At 37.4% G+C, this 6,000-nt stretch overlaps 1 pseudogene; it reads right to left on the minus strand.

Moving 5' to 3' along the window:
* Nucleotides 1-3,746: 3,746 nt before the first annotated feature.
* On the minus strand, nucleotides 3,747-4,952 carry LOC129463680 (eukaryotic initiation factor 4A-I-like; annotated as a pseudogene).
* Nucleotides 4,953-6,000: the final 1,048 nt, after the last annotated feature.

A 6,000-nucleotide genomic window follows, 5' to 3' on the forward strand; every position in this document is an offset into this window, starting at 1 on the left:
CTAACTTGTCTTTTCATCCTCTTAACAGGGTGTTTCATAGAGCAAGAGGTTTTAATTTTGATGAAGTCCAATTTAATTTTTCCTTTTATTGATTGACTTAGGTATAAAGTATAAGAACTCTTTGTCTAGTTCTAGATCCCAAAGATTTTCTCCTGTGTTTTTCTTTCCAAAAGTCTGACATTTTACATTTAAGCCTATGATCCATTTTGAGTTAAGTTTTGTGTAAGGTGTGAGACTTAGGTTGTTCAATTTTTGCCTATAAATGTCCAGTTGTCCCAGTACCAATTGTTAAAAAGATTGTGTCCTTCACTAAAGTGCAATTGTACCTTCATCAAAAATCAGTTGGGTCCAGGTATAGCAGCTCACTTGTAATTTCAGCATTTTGGGAAGCCAAGGTGGGAGGATTGCTTGAGGCCGGGAGTTTTGAGACCAGCCTAGGCAACATTGAGAGATCCCGTCTCTACTAAATTTTTTTTAAAAATCAGTTGGACATATTCATATGGGCCTATTTCTGGGTTCTCTATTCTGTTCTGTTGATTGAGCTGTATCTATCTGTCCACTAATAGTGTCAATCTTGATTACTGTAGCTATCTAATAAATTTTGAAGTCAAAAAGATTGATTCTCCTTTTTCAAAATTGTTTTATTCTGGTTCTTTTACCTTTTCATATAAGTTTTAGAGTAATCTTGTCTACATCTACTAAAATTCTTGCTGAGATTTTGATAGAAATTGTATTAAGCCTGTATATCAATTTTGGGAGAATTGACATCTTTACTATGTTGAGTCTTCCAATTTAGGAATATGGTATATGTCTCTCCATTTACTTAGATCTTCTTTGATTTCTTTATCAGCATTGTAGAGTTTTCTGTATAATGATTTACACCTATTTCCTCTTTTTTTGATTGATTATAAATGATATTGCATGTATAATTTCAGTGTCCATGTGTTCATTGCTGGTATATATAAATACAATAAATTTTTGTATGTTTATCTTGTATTCTGTGATTTCATTTTTTTATTTTTTATTTTTTGAGACAGAGTTTCACTCTTGTTGCCCAGGCTGGAGTGCAATAGTGCAATCTCGATTCACTGCAACCTCTGCCTCCCGGGTTCAAGCGATTCTCCTGCTTCAGCCTCCCAAGTAGCTGGGATTACAGGCATGTGCCACCATAACCGGCTAATTTTGTATTGTTAGTAGAGATGGAGTTTCTCCATGTTGGTCAGGCTGGTCTCAAACTCCCGACCTCAGGTGATCCACCCGCCTCAGCTTCCCAAAGTGTTGGGATTACAGGCATGAGCCACTGCACCCAGCCTCTGTGACTTTAATGAATTCACTTACTAGTTCTAGGTGGATTTTTTTTGATAGGTTCCTTAGAATTTTCTATGTAGACAATCATGTGATCTACAAATACAGAGTTTTTATTTCTTCCTTTCTGGTCTGTATGTCTTTTATTGCCCTCTATTGACTAAAACTTCCAATACTATATTGAATAAGAATGTGGTAAGAGTAGACATCCTTGTCTCGTTCCTGCCCTAAGAGGGCAGGAAATATTATTCGAAAACATACTCAGTTTTTCGCCATTAAGTATAATGTTTTATGTAGGTTTTATGTGCTTACATTTTATCAAGTTGAGGAAGTGCCCCTCTATTTCTAGTTTTCTGAGGGTTTTATTGTGAATGGATGTTGAACTTTGTCAAATGGTTTTTGTGGGAATCAATTGATATAATCATATAATTTTCTTCCTCCCCTGTTAATATAATGAATTATGTTGACTGTTTTTCAAATAATGAGCTAGCTTTGCAGATGTATAATAAGTCACACTTGGTCGTGATGGGTAAATCTTTTTAAATATTCCTGAATTCTATTTGATAATATTTTATTAAGGATTTTCATGCCTTTATTCATGAGAGATATTGGTCTGTACTTTTCTTTTCTTGTTCTGTTGTTCTGGTTTTTGGTATCTGTTCTGTTTTCTGGAAGAGGGTACGTAGAACTGGTGTTAATTCTTTTTAAGTGATTGGTAAAATTTTCCTGCAAAACTGTCTGAGAGAGGAGTATTGAAATCTCCAACTATAATTCATCTGTTTTTCCTTGCACTTGTGTCCATTTTGCCTCATACGTTTTGTAGATCTGTTGTTTGGGACATGCACACTTGATTTCTATGTTTTCTTGGTGGATTGAATCTTTTTTACTACATAATATCCCACTCTGAGTCTAGTAATTTACTTTCATATAAAGTCTTTTATCTGATAGTATAATAGCCACTCCAGCTTTCCTTTGATTAAAGTTTGTATGATATCTTTTTCCATTTTATACTTTCAACCTGCTTATATTGTTATATTTGTAGTGAGTTTCTTATAGACAGCACATAGTTAGATCATGTTTTTAAATACTCTCTGCTAATCTCTTTTACTTGAATTTAGATTAGTTATATTTAATGTAATATATTCTTGATATGCTTAAGGCTTAAATCTGTCATTACTTTTGCTTATTTTATATCTGGGTTTTGTTTGTCTTTTCTTTGTTTGAAATAGGGTCTTACTCTGTCACCCAAGCTGGAGTGCAGTGGTGCAATCATGGCTCACTGCACCTCAACTCCTGGGCTGAAGTCATCTTCTTGCCTCAGCCTCCCAAGTAGCTGGGGCTACAGGTGCATGCCACCAAGCCTGGCTATTTTATTTATTTATTTATTTTTATTGAGATGGGGTCTCACTATGTTGATCAGGCTGGTCTTAAACTCCTAGTCTCAAGCAATCCTCCAGCCACAGCCTTCTGAAGTGCTGGGATTACACGCATGAGCCATCATGCCTGGCCTTCTGTTTTGTTTTATATTTCTGTTTTCTTTTTCTGCCATCCTGTGGTTAGATGAACAATTTTTAGAATTCAATTTTTGTTTATTCATAGTGTTTTTGAGTATATCTATTCATATAGCTTTTTTCATGATTTCTCTAGGTATTACATTATACATAACTCGTCACATTTTACTGGTGTTATTTTACCAGTTGGAGAGAAGTATAGAAACATATCTGTTTTTGTCCCTTTACCTTCCCTCATTTATAACAGTCTTATATATTTCCTCTGCATACATTTAAAATCACATCAGTGTTACAATTTTTGCTTCTGCAATCAATTTTAAAAACTCAAAAGGAGAAGGAAAGTTTATTTATTTATTTTAGTTTACCATATGCCTTCTTTCTCCCTGTTGTTTCAAGTTTCCCTTTTTGTTTTTTTGGCAGTTTCTAAGTCATTTTATTTAGAATTTTGCATTTGTTTCCTGAATCAATAAATACTATACAACACAATGTAAACATGGCTACAATTTTCTGTTCCCTGCTTCCCCCTACCTGGGGACAATCCCCTGGCAACCTCACTCAGGAGTTTTAGGGGTTCTCCCTCCAGATTTGGTCCAGAAAATGAGGTTGAGTGACATAGTCCCTCAAATCACTTTCAAAGGAGGTCAGCTGAGGTGAGGAGTGTGCTCTCTCTGGGATCTGGAGTTTACTAGATTGGGGAAATGGATTAGTGATTTTTGAGAGAAGAGCTGGTGCCTGGGGCAAGAGCCTACCCCAAAGAAAAGGGTGTCTAAAATGTTCACGTTTCCTTCTTTTGCCTCAAAAAGTGACATTTATTCAGAGAAAAAAAATGACATGATGTCCACCCCTTGGCTCCCCTTCCCTCCCCACCCCTGCTGTTCCTCAGCCTCCTGAGATTGAACCCTGGCTGGGGCTAGGAAGCAGGACATCCCCTCAGATGAGGTCAGCAACATTGAGGGGCATTTCCTCAATGGAGGTGTTGTAGAAGATCTCGATGTCTTGAAGAGTCCTCTTGTCTTCTTCACCATGTTAATAGCCACACCTTTATGGCTAAACTGTCCACCTGGACCGATTCTGTGCATATAGTTTTCCCTGTTTGTGGGAAGGTCATAGTTGATGACTAAAGAAAGCTGCTGCACATCAATGCCTCTGGGCAGCAGGTCAGTGGTAATCAAAACTCTGCTAGAGCCAGAACGATACTCCCTCATGACCACATCTTGTTCCTTTTGGTCCATATCTCCATGCATGGCAGAGACAGTAAAATCTTGAGCATGCATCTTCTGGGTTAGCCAGTCCTCCTTCCTTCAGGTGTTGATGAAGATGACTGCCTGGGTGATGGTCAGGGTTTCATTCAAGTCATACAGTTGTGTCCAGCTTCCACTCCTTTCATTCCACGTTGATGTATAATTGGTGGATACCCTTCAGGGTCAACTCTTCCTTCTTGACAAGGATCCGAATGGGGCCCCTCATGAACTTCTTGGTCACCTCAAGTACATCAGAAGGAATTGTAGCTGACAGCAAAACTACCTGGGTGTTGCTGTTGAGCATTTGGAATATGCCACAGATCTGATCCTTGAATCTATGGCTTAACATTTCATCAGCTTCATCCAGTACAAACATCTTGATGTATTTGGGAGACAGGTATCTCCAGTTAAGCATGTCAGACACACAGCCAGGGGTACCCACGATGATATGGGGAGCTTCCATCTGTAGTTTCTGTACCTTAGCACACACATTGATTCCCCCAATATAGGCATGACAGGAGACACCCATGTAGTGTCCTAGTGCCGTGACCAACTTCTGTATCTGCTAAGCCAGTTCTCGAGTAGGTGCTAGGACCAAGGCCTGGGTGGCCTTTAGATCTAATTGAATCTGCTGCAGAATCAATATGGCAAATGTGGCCATTTTCCCAGTCCCAGATTGGGCTTGAGTGATCACATCATAACCCTTGGTACAAGGTACAATGGCTCACTACTGGATGGCAGAGGGCTTCTCAAAATCATAGGCATAGGTGCCACAGAGGAGGGACTCCGAGAAGCTCATGTCATCAAAGCTGTCAACAATCTCATTCCAGTTACTCTCAATGATGCCTTCGGGCTCCATCCCATCAGAGCCATTGTCTCTGGATCAGTAATCCAGACTCGCTCATGATCCTTAGAAACTAGCCAAGGTTCCCTTTTTTATTGTCTCCTTTCTATTTAGAGAATTTTGCTTAGCCATTCTTTTACAGTAGGTCTGTGGGTATTAAATTCTGTTAGCTTTCTTTCCTCTGAGAATGTTTTGATTTCCCTTTCATTTTTGAATTATTATTATTTTTGCTAAGTATAGGATTCTCTGTTGATAGTTTCTTTCTTTTAACAATGGAAAAATATTATGACATGTCCTTCTGATCACTGTGATTTCTGATGATAAATTAATTCACTGTCATTCTAATGGTTTTCTTCTGATAAATAAAGTGTCATTAGTTTTCAGAAATTTAAGTATGATGTGTTTTGGTGTGGATATCTTTGGGTTGATCCTATAAACAGCTGAATCTGTAGGTTTTCATCTCTTGTCAAGTTTGGGAAGTTTTCAGTCAGTATTTCTTCAAGTATTTTTTCAGCCTTTTCAGGGATTCTAATGACACAAATGTTAGATCTTTTTTATATATAGTCACACAAGTTTTTGAGGTTCTGTATTTTTTGTTCAATTTTCTCTCTTTTGATCAGATTGTTCTGTCTTCTAGTTTACTGATTGTTTCCTCTGTCCCCTTCATTCCACTATCAAGTTAATTCACTGAGCTTTTCATTTCAGTTATTTTATTTTTAAGTTCTAAATTTCCACTTGGTTCTTCTTTATACTTCTATTTATTTGCTGAGGCTTTCTATTTTCTTCATTTGCTTTAAGAATGTTTGTAATTACATTGAAACTGTTTTGTCATGGCTGCTTTAAAAAAATCTTGGCCAGATAATTCTATTATCTCTATAATCTTATTATTGGCATCTATTGATTATCTTTTTTTATTCAAGTGAGTTTACTTGGTTCTTGATTTGATAAGTGATTTTCTTTTAAATCTGGATTTCTAAATGATGTTCTGAGACTCTGGGCCTTATTTGAACCTTTTGTTTTAGCTGGCTTTTTCTGATACAACTCCATTGCCAGGTAGAGGTGTGAGTACAGATGCCCCACTAGGTCTCTACTACACCAG

This window comes from Symphalangus syndactylus, chromosome 15, assembly GCF_028878055.3.
Source record: "Symphalangus syndactylus isolate Jambi chromosome 15, NHGRI_mSymSyn1-v2.1_pri, whole genome shotgun sequence".
NCBI classification, from domain to species: Eukaryota; Metazoa; Chordata; class Mammalia; order Primates; family Hylobatidae; genus Symphalangus; species Symphalangus syndactylus.